This window comes from Alosa sapidissima, chromosome 6 (genome assembly GCF_018492685.1).
Source record: "Alosa sapidissima isolate fAloSap1 chromosome 6, fAloSap1.pri, whole genome shotgun sequence".
NCBI classification, from domain to species: Eukaryota; Metazoa; Chordata; class Actinopteri; order Clupeiformes; family Clupeidae; genus Alosa; species Alosa sapidissima.
In genome coordinates, this window is record NC_055962.1 from 748,927 (window position 1) to 774,014 (window position 25,088).

Genomic DNA, 25,088 nt, shown 5'->3' on the forward strand with positions numbered 1-25,088 from the left:
TAGTTCATGCATTTCACATGTCTAGAAGTGAAATAAAAAATAATTTGGACAATATCTAACAGCTTTTTAAATTTGTTAAAAAATCTGTCTCTCATCCTGACCGCGAAAACTAAGAAAATCTGAAAAGTACGAAAAAAATCAGACCAATTTTTTTTCACTTTTTTCCCCATAGTTCATGCATTTCACATGTCTAGAAGTGAAATAAAAAATAATTTGGACAATATCTAACAGATTTTTAAATTTGTTAAAAAATCTGTCTCTCATCCTGACCGCGAAAACTAAGAAAATCTGAAAAGTACGAAAAAAATCAGACCAATTTTTTTTCACTTTTTTTCCCATAGTTCATGCATTTCACATGTCTAGAAGTGAAATAAAAAATAATTTGGACAATATTTGACAGATTTTGAAATTTGTTAAAAATCTTTCTTTTTTCCTGACCCCGGACCTTATGTGAAAACTAAGAAAATCTGAAAAGTACGAAAAAAATCAGACCAATGTTTTTTCACTTTTTTTCCCATAGTTCATGCATTTCACATGTCTAGAAGTGAAATAAAAAATAATTTGGACAATATCTAACAGATTTTTAAATTTGTTAAAAAATCTGTCTCTCATCCTGACCGCGAAAACTAAGAAAATCTGAAAAGTACGAAAAAAATCAGACCAATTTTTTTTCACTTTTTTTCCCATAGTTCATGCATTTCACATGTCTAGAAGTGAAATAAAAAATAATTTGGACAATATTTGACAGATTTTGAAATTTGTAAAAAATCTGTCTTTTTTCCTGACCCCGGACCTTATGTGAAAACTAAGAAAATCTGAAAAGTACGAAAAAAATCAGACCAATGTTTTTTCACTTTTTTTCCCATAGTTCATGCATTTCACATGTCTAGAAGTGAAATAAAAAATAATTTGGACAATATCTAACAGATTTTTAAATTTGTTAAAAAATCTGTCTCTCATCCTGACCGCGAAAACTAAGAAAATCTGAAAAGTACGAAAAAAATCAGACCAATTTTTTTTCACTTTTTTTCCCATAGTTCATGCATTTCACATGTCTAGAAGTAAAATAAAAAATAATTTGGACAATATCTAACAGATTTTTAAATTTGTTAAAAAAATCTGTCTCTCATCCTGACCGCGAAAACTAAGAAAATCTGAAAAGTACGAAAAAAATCAGACCAATTTTTTTTCACTTTTTTCCCCGTAGTTCATGCATTTCACATGTCTAGAAGTGAAATAAAAAATAATTTGGACAATATCTAACAGATTTTTAAATTTGTTAAAAAATCTGTCTCTCATCCTGACCGCGAAAACTAAGAAAATCTGAAAAGTACGAAAAAAATCAGACCAATTTTTTTTCACGTTTTTCCCCATAGTTCATGCATTTCACATGTCTAGAAGTGAAATAAAAAATAATTTGGACAATATTTGACAGATTTTGAAATTTGTAAAAAATCTGTCTTTTTTCCTGACCCCGGACCTTATGTGAAAACTAAGAAAATCTAAAAAGTACTAAAAAAATCAGACCAATGTTTTTTCACTTTTTTTCCCATAGTTCATGCATTTCACATGTCTAGAAGTGAAATAAAAAATAATTTGGACAATATCTAACAGATTTTTAAATTTGTTAAAAAATCTGTCTCTCATCCTGACCGCGAAAAATAAGAAAATCTGAAAAGTACGAAAAAAATCAGACCAATTTTTTTTCACTTTTTTTCCCATAGTTCATGCATTTCACATGTCTAGAAGTGAAATAAAAAATAATTTGGACAATATCTAACAGATTTTTAAATTTGTTAAAAAAATCTGTCTCTCATCCTGACCGCGAAAACTAAGAAAATCTGAAAAGTATGAAAAAAATCAGACCAATTTTTTTTCACTTTTTTTCCCATAGTTCATACATTTCACATGTCTAGAAGTGAAATAAAAAATAATTTGGACAATATCTAACAGCTTTTTAAATTTGTTAAAAAATCTGTCTCTCATCCTGACCGCGAAAACTAAGAAAATCTGAAAAGTACGAAAAAAATCAGACCAATTTTTTTTCACTTTTTTCCCCATAGTTCATGCATTTCACATGTCTAGAAGTGAAATAAAAAATAATTTGGACAATATCTAACAGATTTTTAAATTTGTTAAAAAATCTGTCTTTTTTCCTGACCCCGGACCTTATGTGAAAACTAAGAAAATCTGAAAAGTACGAAAAAAATCAGACCAATGTTTTTTCACTTTTTTTCCCATAGTTCATGCATTTCACATGTCTAGAAGTGAAATAAAAAATAATTTGGACAATATCTAACAGATTTTTAAATTTGTTAAAAAATCTGTCTCTCATCCTGACCGCGAAAACTAAGAAAATCTGAAAAGTACGAAAAAAATCAGACCAATGTTTTTTCACTTTTTTTCCCATAGTTCATGCATTTCACATGTCTAGAAGTGAAATAAAAAATAATTTGGACAATATCTAACAGATTTTTAAATTTGTTAAAAAATCTGTCTCTCATCCTGACCGCGAAAACTAAGAAAATCTGAAAAGTACGAAAAAAATCAGACCAATGTTTTTTCACTTTTTTTCCCATAGTTCATGCATTTCACATGTCTAGAAGTGAAATAAAAAATAATTTGGACAATATCTAACAGATTTTTAAATTTGTTAAAAAATCTGTCTCTCATCCTGACCGCGAAAACTAAGAAAATCTGAAAAGTACGAAAAAAATCAGACCAATTTTTTTTCACTTTTTTTCCCATAGTTCATGCATTTCACATGTCTAGAAGTGAAATAAAAAATAATTTGGACAATATTTGACAGATTTTGAAATTTGTAAAAAATCTGTCTTTTTTCCTGACCCCGGACCTTATGTGAAAACTAAGAAAATCTGAAAAGTACGAAAAAAATCAGACCAATGTTTTTTCACTTTTTTTCCCATAGTTCATGCATTTCACATGTCTAGAAGTGAAATAAAAAATAATTTGGACAATATCTAACAGATTTTTAAATTTGTTAAAAAATCTGTCTCTCATCCTGACCGCGAAAACTAAGAAAATCTGAAAAGTACGAAAAAAATCAGACCAATTTTTTTTCACTTTTTTTCCCATAGTTCATGCATTTCACATGTCTAGAAGTAAAATAAAAAATAATTTGGACAATATCTAACAGATTTTTAAATTTGTTAAAAAAATCTGTCTCTCATCCTGACCGCGAAAACTAAGAAAATCTGAAAAGTACGAAAAAAATCAGACCAATTTTTTTTCACGTTTTTCCCATAGTTCATGCATTTCACATGTCTAGAAGTAAAATAAAAAATAATTTGGACAATATCTAACAGATTTTTAAATTTGTTAAAAAAATCTGTCTCTCATCCTGACCGCGAAAACTAAGAAAATCTGAAAAGTACGAAAAAAATCAGACCAATTTTTTTTCACGTTTTTCCCCATAGTTCATGCATTTCACATGTCTAGAAGTGAAATAAAAAATAATTTGGACAATATCTAACAGATTTTTAAATTTGTTAAAAAATCTGTCTTTTTTCCTGACCCCGGACCTTATGTGAAAACTAAGAAAATCTGAAAAGTACGAAAAAAATCAGACCAATGTTTTTTCACTTTTTTTCCCATAGTTCATGCATTTCACATGTCTAGAAGTGAAATAAAAAATAATTTGGACAATATCTAACAGATTTTTAAATTTGTTAAAAAATCTGTCTTTTTTCCTGACCCCGGACCTTATGTGAAAACTAAGAAAATCTGAAAAGTACGAAAAAAATCAGACCAATGCTTTTTCACTTTTTTTCCCATAGTTCATGCATTTCACATGTCTAGAAGTGAAATAAAAAATAATTTGGACAATATCTAACAGATTTTTAAATTTGTTAAAAAATCTGTCTCTCATCCTGACCGTGAAAACTAAGAAAATCTGAAAAGTACGAAAAAAATCAGACCAATGTTTTTTCACTTTTTTTCCCATAGTTCATGCATTTCACATGTCTAGAAGTGAAATAAAAAATAATTTGGACAATATCTAACAGATTTTTAAATTTGTTAAAAAATCTGTCTCTCATCCTGACCGCGAAAACTAAGAAAATCTGAAAAGTACGGAAAAAATCAGACCAATGTTTTTTCACTTTTTTTCCCATAGTTCATGCATTTCACATGTCTAGAAGTGAAATAAAAAATAATTTGGACAATATCTAACAGATTTTTAAATTTGTTAAAAAATCTGTCTCTCATCCTGACCGCGAAAACTAAGAAAATCTGAAAAGTACGAAAAAAATCAGACCAATGTTTTTTCACTTTTTTTCCCATAGTTCATGCATTTCACATGTCTAGAAGTGAAATAAAAAATAATTTGGACAATATCTAACAGATTTTTAAATTTGTTAAAAAATCTGTCTCTCATCCTGACCGCGAAAACTAAGAAAATCTGAAAAGTACGAAAAAAATCAGACCAATTTTTTTTCACTTTTTTTCCCATAGTTCATGCATTTCACATGTCTAGAAGTGAAATAAAAAATAATTTGGACAATATTTGACAGATTTTGAAATTTGTAAAAAATCTGTCTTTTTTCCTGACCCCGGACCTTATGTGAAAACTAAGAAAATCTGAAAAGTACGAAAAAAATCAGACCAATGTTTTTTCACTTTTTTTCCCATAGTTCATGCATTTCACATGTCTAGAAGTGAAATAAAAAATAATTTGGACAATATCTAACAGATTTTTAAATTTGTTAAAAAATCTGTCTCTCATCCTGACCGCGAAAACTAAGAAAATCTGAAAAGTACGAAAAAAATCAGACCAATTTTTTTTCACTTTTTTTCCCATAGTTCATGCATTTCACATGTCTAGAAGTAAAATAAAAAATAATTTGGACAATATCTAACAGATTTTTAAATTTGTTAAAAAATCTGTCTCTCATCCTGACCGCGAAAACTAAGAAAATCTGAAAAGTACGAAAAAAATCAGACCAATTTTTTTTCACGTTTTTCCCCATAGTTCATGCATTTCACATGTCTAGAAGTGAAATAAAAAATAATTTGGACAATATCTAACAGATTTTTAAATTTGTTAAAAAATCTGTCTTTTTTCCTGACCCCGGACCTTATGTGAAAACTAAGAAAATCTGAAAAGTACGAAAAAAATCAGACCAATGTTTTTTCACTTTTTTTCCCATAGTTCATGCATTTCACATGTCTAGAAGTGAAATAAAAAATAATTTGGACAATATCTAACAGATTTTTAAATTTGTTAAAAAATCTGTCTTTTTTCCTGACCCCGGACCTTATGTGAAAACTAAGAAAATCTGAAAAGTACGAAAAAAATCAGACCAATGTTTTTTCACTTTTTTTCCCATAGTTCATGCATTTCACATGTCTAGAAGTGAAATAAAAAATAATTTGGACAATATCTAACAGATTTTTAAATTTGTTAAAAAATCTGTCTCTCATCCTGACCGTGAAAACTAAGAAAATCTGAAAAGTACGAAAAAAATCAGACCAATTTTTTTTCACTTTTTTTCCCATAGTTCATGCATTTCACATGTCTAGAAGTGAAATAAAAAATAATTTGGACAATATCTAACAGCTTTTTAAATTTGTTAAAAAATCTGTCTCTCATCCTGACCGCGAAAAATAAGAAAATCTGAAAAGTACGAAAAAAATCAGACCAATTTTTTTTCACTTTTTTCCCCATAGTTCATGCATTTCACATGTCTAGAAGTGAAATAAAAAATAATTTGGACAATATTTGACAGATTTTGAAATTTGTAAAAAATCTGTCTTTTTTCCTGACCCCGGACCTTATGTGAAAACTAAGAAAATCTGAAAAGTACGAAAAAAATCAGACCAATGTTTTTTCACTTTTTTTCCCATAGTTCATGCATTTCACATGTCTAGAAGTGAAATAAAAAATAATTTGGACAATATCTAACAGATTTTTAAATTTGTTAAAAAATCTGTCTCTCATCCTGACCGCGAAAACTAAGAAAATCTGAAAAGTACGAAAAAAATAAGACCAATTTTTTTTCACTTTTTTTCCCATAGTTCATGCATTTCACATGTCTAGAAGTGAAATAAAAATAATTTGGACAATATCTAACAGCTTTTTAAATTTGTTAAAAAATCTGTCTCTCATCCTGACCGCGAAAAATAAGAAAATCTGAAAAGTACGAAAAAAATCAGACCAATTTTTTTTCACTTTTTTCCCCATAGTTCATGCATTTCACATGTCTAGAAGTGAAATAAAAAATAATTTGGACAATATCTAACAGATTTTTAAATTTGTTAAAAAATCTGTCTTTTTTCCTGACCCCGGACCTTATGTGAAAACTAAGAAAATCTCATCCTCTCATCCTGACCGCGAAAACTAAGAAAATCTGAAAAGTACGAAAAAAATCAGACCAATGTTTTTTCACTTTTTTTCCCATAGTTCATGCATTTCACATGTCTAGAAGTGAAATAAAAAATAATTTGGACATTATCTAACAGATTTTTAAATTTGTTAAAAAATCTGTCTCTCATCCTGACCGCGAAAACTAAGAAAATCTGAAAAGTACGAAAAAAATCAGACCAATTTTTTTTCACTTTTTTTCCCATAGTTCATGCATTTCACATGTCTAGAAGTGAAATAAAAAATAATTTGGACAATATCTAACAGCTTTTTAAATTTGTTAAAAAATCTGTCTCTCATCCTGACCGCGAAAAATAAGAAAATCTGAAAAGTACGAAAAAAATCAGACCAATTTTTTTTTCACTTTTTTCCCCATAGTTCATGCATTTCACATGTCTAGAAGTGAAATAAAAAATAATTTGGACAATATCTAACAGATTTTTAAATTTGTTAAAAAATCTGTCTTTTTTCCTGACCCCGGACCTTATGTGAAAACTAAGAAAATCTCATCCTCTCATCCTGACCGCGAAAACTAAGAAAATCTGAAAAGTACGAAAAAAATCAGACGAATTTTTTTTCACTTTTTTTCCCATAGTTCATGCATTTCACATGTCTAGAAGTGAAATAAAAAATAATTTGGACATTATCTAACAGATTTTTAAATTTGTTAAAAAATCTGTCTCTCATTCTGACCGTGAAAACTAAGAAAATCTGAAAAGTGCGAAAAAAATCAGACCAATTTTTTTTCACGTTTTTCTGCCATAGTTCATGCATTTCACATGTCTAGAAGTGAAATAAAAAATAATTTGGACAATATTTGACAGATTTTGAAATTTGTAAAAAATCTGTCTTTTTTCCTGACCCCGGACCTTATGTGAAAACTAAGAAAATCTGAAAAGTACGAAAAAAATCAGACCAATGTTTTTTCACTTTTTTTCCCATAGTTCATGCATTTCACATGTCTAGAAGTGAAATAAAAAATAATTTGGACAATATCTAACAGATTTTTAAATTTGTTAAAAAATCTGTCTCTCATCCTGACCGCGAAAACTAAGAAAATCTGAAAAGTACGAAAAAAATCAGACCAATTTTTTTTCACTTTTTTTCCCATAGTTCATGCATTTCACATGTCTAGAAGTAAAATAAAAAATAATTTGGACAATATCTAACAGATTTTTAAATTTGTTAAAAAAATCTGTCTCTCATCCTGACCGCGAAAACTAAGAAAATCTGAAAAGTACGAAAAAAATCAGACCAATTTTTTTTCACTTTTTTCCCCGTAGTTCATGCATTTCACATGTCTAGAAGTGAAATAAAAAATAATTTGGACAATATCTAACAGATTTTTAAATTTGTTAAAAAATCTGTCTCTCATCCTGACCGCGAAAAATAAGAAAATCTGAAAAGTACGAAAAAAATCAGACCAATTTTTTTTCACGTTTTTCCCCATAGTTCATGCATTTCACATGTCTAGAAGTGAAATAAAAAATAATTTGGACAATATTTGACAGATTTTGAAATTTGTAAAAAATCTGTCTTTTTTCCTGACCCCGGACCTTATGTGAAAACTAAGAAAATCTGAAAAGTACGAAAAAAATCAGACCAATGTTTTTTCACTTTTTTTCCCATAGTTCATGCATTTCACATGTCTAGAAGTGAAATAAAAAATAATTTGGACAATATCTAACAGATTTTTAAATTTGTTAAAAAATCTGTCTCTCATCCTGACCGCGAAAACTAAGAAAATCTGAAAAGTACGAAAAAAATCAGACCAATTTTTTTTCACTTTTTTTCCCATAGTTCATGCATTTCACATGTCTAGAAGTAAAATAAAAAATAATTTGGACAATATCTAACAGATTTTTAAATTTGTTAAAAAAATCTGTCTCTCATCCTGACCGCGAAAACTAAGAAAATCTGAAAAGTACGAAAAAAATCAGACCAATTTTTTTTCACTTTTTTCCCCGTAGTTCATGCATTTCACATGTCTAGAAGTGAAATAAAAAATAATTTGGACAATATCTAACAGATTTTTAAATTTGTTAAAAAATCTGTCTCTCATCCTGACCGCGAAAACTAAGAAAATCTGAAAAGTACGAAAAAATTCAGACCAATTTTTTTTCACGTTTTTCCCCATAGTTCATGCATTTCACATGTCTAGAAGTGAAATAAAAAATAATTTGGACAATATTTGACAGATTTTGAAATTTGTAAAAAATCTGTCTTTTTTCCTGACCCCGGACCTTATGTGAAAACTAAGAAAATCTGAAAAGTACTAAAAAAATCAGACCAATGTTTTTTCACTTTTTTTCCCATAGTTCATGCATTTCACATGTCTAGAAGTGAAATAAAAAATAATTTGGACAATATCTAACAGATTTTTAAATTTGTTAAAAAATCTGTCTCTCATCCTGACCGCGAAAAATAAGAAAATCTGAAAAGTACGAAAAAAATCAGACCAATTTTTTTTCACTTTTTTTCCCATAGTTCATGCATTTCACATGTCTAGAAGTGAAATAAAAAATAATTTGGACAATATCTAACAGATTTTTAAATTTGTTAAAAAAATCTGTCTCTCATCCTGACCGCGAAAACTAAGAAAATCTGAAAAGTATGAAAAAAATCAGACCAATTTTTTTTCACTTTTTTTCCCATAGTTCATACATTTCACATGTCTAGAAGTGAAATAAAAAATAATTTGGACAATATCTAACAGCTTTTTAAATTTGTTAAAAAATCTGTCTCTCATCCTGACCGCGAAAACTAAGAAAATCTGAAAAGTACGAAAAAAATCAGACCAATTTTTTTTCACTTTTTTCCCCATAGTTCATGCATTTCACATGTCTAGAAGTGAAATAAAAAATAATTTGGACAATATCTAACAGATTTTTAAATTTGTTAAAAAATCTGTCTTTTTTCCTGACCCCGGACCTTATGTGAAAACTAAGAAAATCTGAAAAGTACGAAAAAAATCAGACCAATGTTTTTTCACTTTTTTTCCCATAGTTCATGCATTTCACATGTCTAGAAGTGAAATAAAAAATAATTTGGACAATATCTAACAGATTTTTAAATTTGTTAAAAAATCTGTCTTTTTTCCTGACCCCGGACCTTATGTGAAAACTAAGAAAATCTGAAAAGTACGAAAAAAATCAGACCAATGTTTTTTCACTTTTTTTCCCATAGTTCATGCATTTCACATGTCTAGAAGTGAAATAAAAAATAATTTGGACAATATCTAACAGATTTTTAAATTTGTTAAAAAATCTGTCTCTCATCCTGACCGTGAAAACTAAGAAAATCTGAAAAGTACGAAAAAAATCAGACCAATTTTTTTTCACTTTTTTTCCCATAGTTCATGCATTTCACATGTCTAGAAGTGAAATAAAAAATAATTTGGACAATATTTGACAGATTTTGAAATTTGTTAAAAATCTGTCTTTTTTCCTGACCCCGGACCTTATGTGAAAACTAAGAAAATCTGAAAAGTACGAAAAAAATCAGACCAATGTTTTTTCACTTTTTTTCCCATAGTTCATGCATTTCACATGTCTAGAAGTGAAATAAAAAATAATTTGGACAATATCTAACAGATTTTTAAATTTGTTAAAAAATCTGTCTCTCATCCTGACCGCGAAAACTAAGAAAATCTGAAAAGTACGAAAAAAATCAGACCAATGTTTTTTCACTTTTTTTCCCATAGTTCATGCATTTCACATGTCTAGAAGTGAAATAAAAAATAATTTGGACAATATCTAACAGATTTTTAAATTTGTTAAAAAAATCTGTCTCTCATCCTGACCGCGAAAACTAAGAAAATCTGAAAAGTACGAAAAAAATCAGACCAATTTTTTTTCACTTTTTTCCCCGTAGTTCATGCATTTCACATGTCTAGAAGTGAAATAAAAAATAATTTGGACAATATCTAACAGATTTTTAAATTTGTTAAAAAATCTGTCTCTCATCCTGACCGCGAAAAATAAGAAAATCTGAAAAGTACGAAAAAAATCAGACCAATTTTTTTTCACTTTTTTCCCCATAGTTCATGCATTTCACATGTCTAGAAGTGAAATAAAAAATAATTTGGACAATATCTAACAGATTTTTAAATTTGTTAAAAAATCTGTCTTTTTTCCTGACCCCGGACCTTATGTGAAAACTAAGAAAATCTGAAAAGTACGAAAAAAATCAGACCAATGTTTTTTCACTTTTTTTCCCATAGTTCATGCATTTCACATGTCTAGAAGTGAAATAAAAAATAATTTGGACAATATCTAACAGATTTTTAAATTTGTTAAAAAATCTGTCTTTTTTCCTGACCCCGGACCTTATGTGAAAACTAAGAAAATCTGAAAAGTACGAAAAAAATCAGACCAATGTTTTTTCACTTTTTTTCCCATAGTTCATGCATTTCACATGTCTAGAAGTGAAATAAAAAATAATTTGGACAATATCTAACAGATTTTTAAATTTGTTAAAAAATCTGTCTCTCATCCTGACCGTGAAAACTAAGAAAATCTGAAAAGTACGAAAAAAATCAGACCAATTTTTTTTCACTTTTTTTCCCATAGTTCATGCATTTCACATGTCTAGAAGTGAAATAAAAAATAATTTGGACAATATTTGACAGATTTTGAAATTTGTTAAAAATCTGTCTTTTTTCCTGACCCCGGACCTTATGTGAAAACTAAGAAAATCTGAAAAGTACGAAAAAAATCAGACCAATGTTTTTTCACTTTTTTTCCCATAGTTCATGCATTTCACATGTCTAGAAGTGAAATAAAAAATAATTTGGACAATATCTAACAGATTTTTAAATTTGTTAAAAAATCTGTCTCTCATCCTGACCGCGAAAACTAAGAAAATCTGAAAAGTACGAAAAAAATCAGACCAATGTTTTTTCACTTTTTTTCCCATAGTTCATGCATTTCACATGTCTAGAAGTGAAATAAAAAATAATTTGGACAATATCTAACAGATTTTTAAATTTGTTAAAAAATCTGTCTCTCATCCTGACCGCGAAAACTAAGAAAATCTGAAAAGTACGAAAAAAATCAGACCAATGTTTTTTCACTTTTTTTCCCATAGTTCATGCATTTCACATGTCTAGAAGTGAAATAAAAAATAATTTGGACAATATCTAACAGATTTTTAAATTTGTTAAAAAATCTGTCTCTCATCCTGACCGCGAAAACTAAGAAAATCTGAAAAGTACGAAAAAAATCAGACCAATTTTTTTTCACTTTTTTTCCCATAGTTCATGCATTTCACATGTCTAGAAGTAAAATAAAAAATAATTTGGACAATATCTAACAGATTTTTAAATTTGTTAAAAAAATCTGTCTCTCATCCTGACCGCGAAAACTAAGAAAATCTGAAAAGTACGAAAAAAATCAGACCAATTTTTTTTCACTTTTTTCCCCGTAGTTCATGCATTTCACATGTCTAGAAGTGAAATAAAAAATAATTTGGACAATATCTAACAGATTTTTAAATTTGTTAAAAAATCTGTCTCTCATCCTGACCGCGAAAACTAAGAAAATCTGAAAAGTACGAAAAAAATCAGACCAATTTTTTTTCACGTTTTTCCCCATAGTTCATGCATTTCACATGTCTAGAAGTGAAATAAAAAATAATTTGGACAATATTTGACAGATTTTGAAATTTGTAAAAAATCTGTCTTTTTTCCTGACCCCGGACCTTATGTGAAAACTAAGAAAATCTGAAAAGTACTAAAAAAATCAGACCAATGTTTTTTCACTTTTTTTCCCATAGTTCATGCATTTCACATGTCTAGAAGTGAAATAAAAAATAATTTGGACAATATCTAACAGATTTTTAAATTTGTTAAAAAATCTGTCTTTTTTCCTGACCCCGGACCTTATGTGAAAACTAAGAAAATCTGAAAAGTACGAAAAAAATCAGACCAATGTTTTTTCACTTTTTTTCCCATAGTTCATGCATTTCACATGTCTAGAAGTGAAATAAAAAATAATTTGGACAATATCTAACAGATTTTTAAATTTGTTAAAAAATCTGTCTTTTTTCCTGACCCCGGACCTTATGTGAAAACTAAGAAAATCTGAGAAGTACGAAAAAGATCAGACCAATTTTTTTTCACTTTTATTCCCATAGTTCATGCATTTCACATGTCTAGAAGTGAAATAAAAAATAATTTGGACAATATCTAACAGATTTTTAAATTTGTTAAAAAATCTGTCTCTCATCCTGACCGCGAAAACTAAGAAAATCTGAAAAGTACGAAAAAAATCAGACCAATTTTTTTTCACTTTTTTTCCCATAGTTCATGCATTTCACATGTCTAGAAGTGAAATAAAAAATAATTTGGACAATATCTAACAGATTTTTAAATTTGTTAAAAAATCTGTCTCTCATCCTGACCGCGAAAACTAAGAAAATCTGAAAAGTACGAAAAAAATCAGACCAATTTTTTTTCACTTTTTTTCCCATAGTTCATGCATTTCACATGTCTAGAAGTGAAATAAAAAATAATTTGGACAATATCTAACAGATTTTTAAATTTGTTAAAAAATCTGTCTCTCATCCTGACCGCGAAAACTAAGAAAATCTGAAAAGTACGAAAAAAATCAGACCAATTTTTTTTCACTTTTTTTCCCATAGTTCATGCATTTCACATGTCTAGAAGTGAAATAAAAAATAATTTGGACAATATCTAACAGATTTTTAAATTTGTTAAAAAATCTGTCTCTCATCCTGACCGCGAAAACTAAGAAAATCTGAAAAGTGCGAAAAAAATCAGACCAATTTTTTTTCACGTTTTTCTGCCATAGTTCATGCATTTCACATGTCTAGAAGTGAAATAAAAAATAATTTGGACAATATTTGACAGATTTTGAAATTTGTAAAAAATCTGTCTTTTTTCCTGACCCCGGACCTTATGTGAAAACTAAGAAAATCTGAAAAGTACGAAAAAGATCAGACCAATTTTTTTTCACTTTTTTTCCCATAGTTCATGCATTTCACATGTCTAGAAGTGAAATAAAAAATAATTTGGACAATATTTGACAGATTTTTAAATTTGTTAAAAAATCTGTCTTTTTTCCTGACCCCGGACCTTATGTGAAAACTAAGAAAATCTGAAAAGTACGAAAAAAATCAGACCAATTTTTTTTCACTTTTTTCCCCATAGTTCATGCATTTCACATGTCTAGAAGTGAAATAAAAAATAATTTGGACAATATCTAACAGATTTTTAAATTTGTTAAAAAATCTGTCTTTTTTCCTGACCCCGGACCTTATGTGAAAACTAAGAAAATCTGAGAAGTACGAAAAAGATCAGACCAATTTTTTTTCACTTTTATTCCCATAGTTCATGCATTTCACATGTCTAGAAGTGAAATAAAAAATAATTTGGACAATATCTAACAGATTTTTAAATTTGTTAAAAAATCTGTCTCTCATCCTGACCGCGAAAACTAAGAAAATCTGAAAAGTACGAAAAAAATCAGACCAATTTTTTTTCACTTTTTTTCCCATAGTTCATGCATTTCACATGTCTAGAAGTGAAATAAAAAATAATTTGGACAATATCTAACAGATTTTTAAATTTGTTAAAAAATCTGTCTCTCATCCTGACCGCGAAAACTAAGAAAATCTGAAAAGTACGAAAAAAATCAGACCAATTTTTTTTCACTTTTTTTCCCATAGTTCATGCATTTCACATGTCTAGAAGTGAAATAAAAAATAATTTGGACAATATCTAACAGATTTTTAAATTTGTTAAAAAATCTGTCTCTCATCCTGACCGCAAAAACTAAGAAAATCTGAAAAGTACGAAAAAAATCAGACCAATTTTTTTTCACTTTTTTTCCCATAGTTCATGCATTTCACATGTCTAGAAGTGAAATAAAAAATAATTTGGACAATATCTAACAGATTTTTAAATTTGTTAAAAAATCTGTCTCTCATCCTGACCGCGAAAACTAAGAAAATCTGAAAAGTACGAAAAAAATCAGACCAATTTTTTTTCACTTTTTTTCCCATAGTTCATGCATTTCACATGTCTAGAAGTGAAATAAAAAATCATTTGGACAATATCTAACAGATTTTTAAATTTGTTAAAAAATCTGTCTCTCATCCTGACCGCGAAAACTAAGAAAATCTGAAAAGTGCGAAAAAAATCAGACCAATTTTTTTTCACGTTTTTCTGCCATAGTTCATGCATTTCACATGTCTAGAAGTGAAATAAAAAATAATTTGGACAATATTTGACAGATTTTGAAATTTGTAAAAAATCTGTCTTTTTTCCTGACCCCGGACCTTATGTGAAAACTAAGAAAATCTGAAAAGTACGAAAAAGATCAGACCAATTTTTTTTCACTTTTTTTCCCATAGTTCATACATTTCACATGTCTAGAAGTGAAATAAAAAATAATTTGGACAATATTTGACAGATTTTGAAATTTGTAAAAAATCTGTCTTTTTTCCTGACCCCGGACCTTATGTGAAAACTAAGAAAATCTGAAAAGTACGAAAAAGATCAGACCAATTTTTTTTCACTTTTTTTCCCATAGTTCATGCATTTCACATGTCTAGAAGTGAAATAAAAAATAATTTGGACAATATCTAACAGATTTTTAAATTTGTTAAAAAATCTGTCTTTTTTCCTGACCCCGGACCTTATGTGAAAACTAAGAAAATCTGAAAAGTACGAAAAAAATCAGACCAATTTTTTTTCACTTTTTTTCCCATAGTTCATGCATTTCACATGTCTAGAAGTGAAATAAAAAATAATTTGGACAATATCTAACAGATTTTTAAATTTGTTAAAAAATCTGTCTCTCATCCTGACCGCGAAAACTAAGAAAATCTGAAAAGTACGAAAAAAATCAGACCAATTTTTTTTCACTTTTTTTCCCATAGTTCATGCATTTCACATGTCTAGAAGTGAAATAAAAAATCATTTGGACAATATCTAACAGATTTTTAAATTTGTTAAAAAATCTGTCTCTCATCCTGACCGCGAAAACTAAGAAAATCTGAAAAGTGCGAAAAAAATCAGACCAATTTTTTTTCACGTTTTTCTGCCATAGTTCATGCATTTCACATGTCTAGAAGTGAAATAAAAAATAATTTGGACAATATTTGACAGATTTTGAAATTTGTAAAAAATCTGTCTTTTTTCCTGACCCCGGACCTTATGTGAAAACTAAGAAAATCTGAAAAGTACAAAAAAGATCAGACCAATTTTTTTTCACTTTTTTTCCCATAGTTCATGCATTTCACATGTCTAGAAGTGAAATAAAAAATAATTTGGACAATATTTGACAGATTTTGAAATTTGTAAAAAATCTGTCTTTTTTCCTGACCCCGGACCTTATGTGAAAACTAAGAAAATCTGAGAAGTACGAAAAAGATCAGACCAATTTTTTTTCACTTTTATTCCCATAGTTCATGCATTTCACATGTCTAGAAGTGAAATAAAAAATAATTTGGACAATATCTAACAGATTTTTAAATTTGTTAAAAAATCTGTCTCTCATCCTGACCGCGAAAACTAAGAAAATCTGAAAAGTACGAAAAAAATCAGACCAATTTTTTTTCACTTTTTTTCCCTTAGTTCATGCATTTCACATGTCTAGAAGTGAAATAAAAAATAATTTGGACAATATCTAACAGATTTTTAAATTTGTTAAAAAATCTGTCTCTCATCCTGACCGCGAAAACTAAGAAAATCTGAAAAGTACGAAAAAAATCAGACCAATTTTTTTTCACTTTTTTTCCCATAGTTCATGCATTTCACATGTCTAGAAGTGAAATAAAAAATAATTTGGACAATATCTAACAGATTTTTAAATTTGTTAAAAAATCTGTCTTTTTTCCTGACCCCGGACCTTATGTGAAAACTAAGAAAATCTGAGAAGTACGAAAAAGATCAGACCAATTTTTTTTCACTTTTATTCCCATAGTTCATGCATTTCACATGTCTAGAAGTGAAATAAAAAATAATTTGGACAATATCTAACAGATTTTTAAATTTGTTAAAAAATCTGTCTCTCATCCTGACCGCGAAAACTAAGAAAATCTGAAAAGTACGAAAAAAATCAGACCAATTTTTTTTCACTTTTTTTCCCATAGTTCATGCATTTCACATGTCTAGAAGTGAAATAAAAAATAATTTGGACAATATCTAACAGATTTTTAAATTTGTTAAAAAATCTGTCTCTCATCCTGACCGCGAAAACTAAGAAAATCTGAAAAGTACGAAAAAAATCAGACCAATTTTTTTTCACTTTTTTTCCCATAGTTCATGCATTTCACATGTCTAGAAGTGAAATAAAAAATAATTTGGACAATATCTAACAGATTTTTAAATTTGTTAAAAAATCTGTCTCTCATCCTGACCGCGAAAACTAAGAAAATCTGAAAAGTACGAAAAAGATCAGACCAATTTTTTTTCACTTTTTTTCCCATAGTTCATGCATTTCACATGTCTAGAAGTGAAATAAAAAATAATTTGGACAATATTTGACAGATTTTGAAATTTGTAAAAAATCTGTCTTTTTTCCTGACCCCGGACCTTATGTGAAAACTAAGAAAATCTGAAAAGTACGAAAAAGATCAGACCAATTTTTTTTCACTTTTTTTCCCATAGTTCATGCATTTCACATGTCTAGAAGTGAAATAAAAAATAATTTGGACAATATCTAACAGATTTTTAAATTTGTTAAAAAATCTGTCTTTTTTCCTGACCCCGGACCTTATGTGAAAACTAAGAAAATCTGAAAAGTACGAAAAAAATCAGACCAATTTTTTTTCACTTTTTTTCCCATAGTTCATGCATTTCACATGTCTAGAAGTGAAATAAAAAATAATTTGGACAATATCTAACAGATTTTTAAATTTTTTAAAAAATCTGTCTCTCATCCTGACCGCGAAAACTAAGAAAATCTGAAAAGTACGAAAAAAATCAGACCAATTTTTTTTCACTTTTTTTCCCATAGTTCATGCATTTCACATGTCTAGAAGTGAAATAAAAAATCATTTGGACAATATCTAACAGATTTTTAAATTTGTTAAAAAATCTGTCTCTCATCCTGACCGCGAAAACTAAGAAAATCTGAAAAGTACGAAAAAAATCAGACCAATTTTTTTTCACTTTTTTTCCCATAGTTCATGCATTTCACATGTCTAGAAGTGAAATAAAAAATAATTTGGACAATATCTAACAGATTTTTAAATTTGTTAAAAAATCTGTCTCTCATCCTGACCGCGAAAACTAAGAAAATCTGAAAAGTGCGAAAAAAATCAGACCAATTTTTTTTCACGTTTTTCTGCCATAGTTCATGCATTTCACATGTCTAGAAGTGAAATAAAAAATAATTTGGACAATATTTGACAGATTTTGAAATTTGTAAAAAATCTGTCTTTTTTCCTGACCCCGGACCTTATGTGAAAACTAAGAAAATCTGAAAAGTACAAAAAAGATCAGACCAATTTTTTTTCACTTTTTTTCCCATAGTTCATGCATTTCACATGTCTAGAAGTGAAATAAAAAATAATTTGGACAATATTTGACAGATTTTGAAATTTGTAAAAAATCTGTCTTTTTTCCTGACCCCGGACCTTATGTGAAAACTAAGAAAATCTGAGAAGTACGAAAAAGATCAGACCAATTTTTTTTCACTTTTATTCCCATAGTTCATGCATTTCACATGTCTAGAAGTGAAATAAAAAATAATTTGGACAATATCTAACAGATTTTTAAATTTGTTAAAAAATCTGTCTCTCATCCTGACCGCGAAAACTAAGAAAATCTGAAAAGTACGAAAAAAATCAGACCAATTTTTTTTCACTTTTTTTCCCATAGTTCATGCATTTCACATGTCTAGAAGTGAAATAAAAAATAATTTGGACAATATCTAACAGATTTTTAAATTTGTTAAAAAATCTGTCTCTCATCCTGACCGCGAAAACTAAGAAAATCTGAAAAGTACGAAAAAAATCAGACCAATTTTTTTTCACTTTTTTTCCCATAGTTCATGCATTTCACATGTCTAGAAGTGAAATAAAAAATAATTTGGACAATATCTAACAGATTTTTAAATTTGTTAAAAAATCTGTCTTTTTTCCTGACCCCGGACCTTATGTGAAAACTAAGAAAATCTGAGAAGTACGAAAAAGATCAGACCAATTTTTTTTCACTTTTATTCCCATAGTTCATGCATTTCACATGTCTAGAAGTGAAATAAAAAATAATTTGGAATATATCTAACAGATTTTTAAATTTGTTAAAAAATCTGTCTCTCATCCTGACCGCGAAAACTAAGAAAATCTGAAAAGTACGAAAAAAATCAGACCAATTTTTTTTCACTTTTTTTCCCATAGTTCATGCATTTCACATGTCTAGAAGTGAAATAAAAAATAATTTGGACAATATCTAACAGATTTTTAAATTTGTTAAAAAATCTGTCTCTCATCCTGACCGCGAAAACTAAGAAAATCTGAAAAGTACGAAAAAAATCAGACCAATTTTTTTTCACTTTTTTTCCCATAGTTCATGCATTTCACATGTCTAGAAGTGAAATAAAAAATAATTTGGACAATATCTAACAGATTTTTAAATTTGTTAAAAAATCTGTCTCTCATCCTGACCGCGAAAACTAAGAAAATCTGAAAAGTGCGAAAAAAATCAGACCAATTTTTTTTCACGTTTTTCTGCCATAGTTCATGCATTTCACATGTCTAGAAGTGAAATAAAAAATAATTTGGACAATATTTGACAGATTTTGAAATTTGTAAAAAATCTGTCTTTTTTCCTGACCCCGGACCTTATGTGAAAACTAAGAAAATCTGAAAAGTACAAAAAAGATCAGACCAATTTTTTTTCACTTTTTTTCCCATAGTTCATGCATTTCACATGTCTAGAAGTGAAATAAAAAATAATTTGGACAATATTTGACAGATTTTGAAATTTGTAAAAAATCTGTCTTTTTTCCTGACCCCGGACCTTATGTGAAAACTAAGAAAATCTGAGAAGTACGAAAAAGATCAGACCAATTTTTTTTCACTTTTATTCCCATAGTTCATGCATTTCACATGTCTAGAAGTGAAATAAAAAATAATTTGGACAATATCTAACAGATTTTTAAATTTGTTAAAAAATCTGTCTCTCATCCTGACCGCGAAAACTAAGAAAATCTGAAAAGTACGAAAAAAATCAGACCAATTTTTTTTCACTTTTTTTCCCATAGTTCATGCATTTCACATGTCTAGAAGTGAAATAAAAAATAATTTGGACAATATCTAACAGATTTTTAAATTTGTTAAAAAATCTGTCTCTCATCCTGACCGCGAAAACTAAGAAAATCTGAAAAGTACGAAAAAAATCAGACCAATTTTTTTTCACTTTTTTTCCCATAGTTCATGCATTTCACATGTCTAGAAGTGAAATAAAAAATAATTTGGACAATATCTAACAGATTTTTAAATTTGTTAAAAAATCTGTCTTTTTTCCTGACCCCGGACCTTATGTGAAAACTAAGAAAATCTGAGAAGTACGAAAAAGATCAGACCAATTTTTTTTCACTTTTATTCCCATAGTTCATGCATTTCACATGTCTAGAAGTGAAATAAAAAATAATTTGGACAATATCTAACAGATTTTTAAATTTGTTAAAAAATCTGTCTCTCATCCTGACCGCGAAAACTAAGAAAATCTGAAAAGTACGAAAAAAATCAGACCAATTTTTTTTCACTTTTTTTCCCATAGTTCATGCATTTCACCTGTCTAGAAGTGAAATAAAAAATAATTTGGACAATATCTAACAGATTTTTAAATTTGTTAAAAAATCTGTCTCTCATCCTGACCGCGAAAACTAAGAAAATCTGAAAAGTACGAAAAAAATCAGACCAATTTTTTTTCACTTTTTTTCCCATAGTTCATGCATTTCACATGTCTAGAAGTGAAATAAAAAATAATTTGGACAATATCTAACAGATTTTTAAATTTGTTAAAAAATCTGTCTCTCATCCTGACCGCGAAAACTAAGAAAATCTGAAAAGTACGAAAAAGATCAGACCAATTTTTTTTCACTTTTTTTCCCATAGTTCATGCATTTCACATGTCTAGAAGTGAAATAAAAAATAATTTGGACAATATCTAACAGATTTTTAAATTTGTTAAAAAATCTGTCTTTTTTCCTGACCCCGGACCTTATGTGAAAACTAAGAAAATCTGAGAAGTACGAAAAAGATCAGACCAATTTTTTTTCACTTTTATTCCCATAGTTCATGCATTTCACATGTCTAGAAGTGAAATAAAAAATAATTTGGACAATATCTAACAGATTTTTAAATTTGTTAAAAAATCTGTCTCTCATCCTGACCGCGAAAACTAAGAAAATCTGAAAAGTACGAAAAAAATCAGACCAATTTTTTTTCACTTTTTTTCCCATAGTTCATGCATTTCACATGTCTAGAAGTGAAATAAAAAATAATTTGGACAATATCTAACAGATTTTTAAATTTGTTAAAAAATCTGTCTCTCATCCTGACCGCGAAAACTAAGAAAATCTGAAAAGTGCGAAAAAAATCAGACCAATTTTTTTTCACGTTTTTCTGCCATAGTTCATGCATTTCACATGTCTAGAAGTGAAATAAAAAATAATTTGGACAATATCTAACAGATTTTTAAATTTGTTAAAAAATCTGTCTTTTTTCCTGACCCCGGACCTTATGTGAAAACTAAGAAAATCTGAGAAGTACGAAAAAGATCAGACCAATTTTTTTTCACTTTTATTCCCATAGTTCATGCATTTCACATGTCTAGAAGTGAAATAAAAAATAATTTGGACAATATTTGACAGATTTTGAAATTTGTTAAAAAATCTGTCTCTCATCCTGACCGCGAAAACTAAGAAAATCTGAAAAGTACGAAAAAAATCAGACCAATTTTTTTTCACTTTTTTTCCCATAGTTCATGCATTTCACCTGTCTAGAAGTGAAATAAAAAATAATTTGGACAATATCTAACAGATTTTTAAATTTGTTAAAAAATCTGTCTCTCATCCTGACCGCGAAAACTAAGAAAATCTGAAAAGTACGAAAAAAATCAGACCAATTTTTTTTCACTTTTTTTCCCATAGTTCATGCATTTCACATGTCTAGAAGTGAAATAAAAAATAATTTGGACAATATCTAACAGATTTTTAAATTTGTTAAAAAATCTGTCTCTCATCCTGACCGCGAAAACTAAGAAAATCTGAAAAGTACGAAAAAGATCAGACCAATTTTTTTTCACTTTTTTTCCCATAGTTCATGCATTTCACATGTCTAGAAGTGAAATAAAAAATAATTTGGACAATATCTAACAGATTTTTAAATTTGTTAAAAAATCTGTCTCTCATCCTGACCGCGAAAACTAAGAAAATCTGAAAAGTACGAAAAAAATCAGACCAATTTTTTTTCACTTTTTTTCCCATAGTTCATGCATTTCACATGTCTAGAAGTGAAATAAAAAATAATTTGGACAATATTTGACAGATTTTGAAATTTGTCAAAAATCTGTCTTTTTTCCTGACCCCGGACCTTATGTGAAAACTAAGAAAATCTGAAAAGTACGAAAAAAATCAGACCAATTTTTTTTCACTTTTTATCCCATAGTTCATGCATTTCACATGTCTAGAAGTGAAATAAAAAATAATTTGGACAATATCTAACAGATTTTTAAATTTGTTAAAAAATCTGTCTCTCATCCTGACCGCGAAAAATAAGAAAATCTGAAAAGTACGAAAAAAATCAGACCAATTTTTTTTCACTTTTTTTCCCATAGTTCATGCATTTCACATGTCTAGAAGTGAAATAAAAAATAATTTGGACAATATCTAACAGATTTTTAAATTTGTTAAAAAATCTGTCTTTTTTCCTGACCCCGGACCTTATGTGAAAACTAAGAAAATCTGAAAAGTACTAAAAAGATCAGACCAATTTTTTTTCACTTTTATTCCCATAGTTCATGCATTTCACATGTCTAGACGTGAAATAAAAAATAATTTGGACAATATCTAACAGATTTTTAAATTTGTCAAAAATCTGTCTTTTTTCCTGACCCCGGACCTTATGTGAAAACTAAGAAAATCTGAAAAGTACGAAAAAAATCAGATCAATTTTTTTTCACTTTTATTCCCATAGTTCATGCATTTCACATGTCTAGACGTGAAATAAAAAATAATTTGGACAATATCTAACAGCTTTTTAAATTTGTTAAAAAATCTGTCTCTCATCCTTACCGCGAAAAATAAGAAAATCTGAAAAGTACGAAAAAAATCAGACCAATTTTTTTTCACTTTTTTTCCCATAGTTCATGCATTTCACATGTCTAGAAGTGAAATAAAAAATAATTTGGACAATATCTAACAGATTTTTAAATTTGTTAAAAAATCTGTCTCTCATCCTGACCGCGAAAAATAAGAAAATCTGAAAAGTGCGAAAAAAATCAGACCAATTTTTTTTCACTTTTTTTTCCCATAGTTCATGCATTTCACATGTCTAGAAGTGAAATAAAAAATAATTTGGACAATATCTAACAGATTTTTAAATTTGTTAAAAAATCTGTCTCTCATCCTGACCGCGAAAAATAAGAAAATCTGAAAAGTACGAAAAAAATCAGACCAATTTTTTTTCACTTTTTTTCCCATAGTTCATGCATTTCACATGTCTAGAAGTGAAATAAAAAATAATTTGGACAATATCTAACAGCTTTTTAAATTTGTTAAAAAATCTGTCTCTCATCCTGACCGCGAAAAATAAGAAAATCTGAAAAGTACGAAAAAAATCACACCATTTTTTTTTCACTTTTTTTCCCATAGTTCATGCATTTCACATGTCTAGAAGTGAAATAAAAAATAATTTGGACAATATCTAACAGATTTTTAAATTTGTTAAAAAATCTGTCTTTTTTCCTGACCCCGGACCTTATGTGAAAACTAAGAAAATCTGAAAAGTACGAAAAAGATCAGACCAATTTTTTTTCACTTTTATTCCCATAGTTCATGCATTTCACATGTCTAGACGTGAAATAAAAAATAATTTGGACAATATCTAACAGATTTTTAAATTTGTCAAAAATCTGTCTTTTTTCCTGACCCCGGACCTTATGTGAAAACTAAGAAAATCTGAAAAGTACGAAAAAAATCAGATCAATTTTTTTTCACTTTTATTCCCATAGTTCATGCATTTCACATGTCTAGACGTGAAATAAAAAATAATTTGGACAATATCTAACAGCTTTTTAAATTTGTTAAAAAATCTGTCTCTCATCCTGACCGCGAAAAATAAGAAAATCTGAAAAGTGCGAAAAAAATCAGACCAATTTTTTTTCACTTTTTTTTCCCATAGTTCATGCATTGCACATGTCTAGAAGTGAAATAAAAAATAATTTGGACAATATCTAACAGATTTTTAAATTTGTTAAAAAATCTGTCTCTCATCCTGACCGCGAAAAATAAGAAAATCTGAAAAGTACGAAAAAAATCAGACCAATTTTTTTTCACTTTTTTTCCCATAGTTCATGCATTTCACATGTCTAGAAGTGAAATAAAAAATAATTTGGACAATATCTAACAGCTTTTTAAATTTGTTAAAAAATCTGTCTCTCATCCTGACCGCGAAAAATAAGAAAATCTGAAAAGTACGAAAAAAATCACACCATTTTTTTTTCACTTTTTTTCCCATAGTTCATGCATTTCACATGTCTAGAAGTGAAATAAAAAATAATTTGGACAATATCTAACAGATTTTTAAATTTGTTAAAAAATCTGTCTTTTTTCCTGACCCCGGACCTTATGTGAAAACTAAGAAAATCTGAGAAGTACGAAAAAGATCAGACCAATTTTTTTTCACTTTTATTCCCATAGTTCATGCATTTCACATGTCTAGAAGTGAAATAAAAAATAATTTGGACAATATCTAACAGATTTTTAAATTTGTTAAAAAACTGTCTCTCATCCTGACCGCGAAAAATAAGAAAATCTGAAAAGTACGAAAAAAATCAGACCAATTTTTTTTCACTTTTTTTCCCATAGTTCATGCATTTCACATGTCTAGAAGTTAAATAAAAAATAATTTGGACAATATCTAACAGATTTTTAAATTTGTTAAAAAATCTGTCTTTTTTCCTGACCCCGGACCTTATGTGAAAACTAAGAAAATCTGAGAAGTACGAAAAAGATCAGACCAATTTTTTTTTACTTTTTTTCCCATAGTTCATGCATTTCACATGTCTAGAAGTGAAATAAAAAATAATTTGGACAATATCTAACAGATTTTTAAATTTGTTAAAAAATCTGTCTTTTTTCCTGACCCCGGACCTTATGTGAAAACTAAGAAAATCTGAGAAGTACGAAAAAGATCAGACCAATTTTTTTTCACTTTTATTCCCATAGTTCATGCATTTCACATGTCTAGAAGTGAAATAAAAAATAATTTGGACAATATCTAACAGATTTTTAAATTTGTTAAAAAATCTGTCTCTCATCCTGACCGCGAAAAATGAGAAAATCTGAAAAGTACGAAAAAAATCAGACCAATATTTTTTCACTTTTTTTCCCATAGTTCATGCATTTCACATGTCTAGAAGTGAAATAAAAAATAATTTGGACAATATCTAACAGATTTTTAAATTTGTTAAAAAATCTGTCTTTTTTCCTGACCCCGGACCTTATGT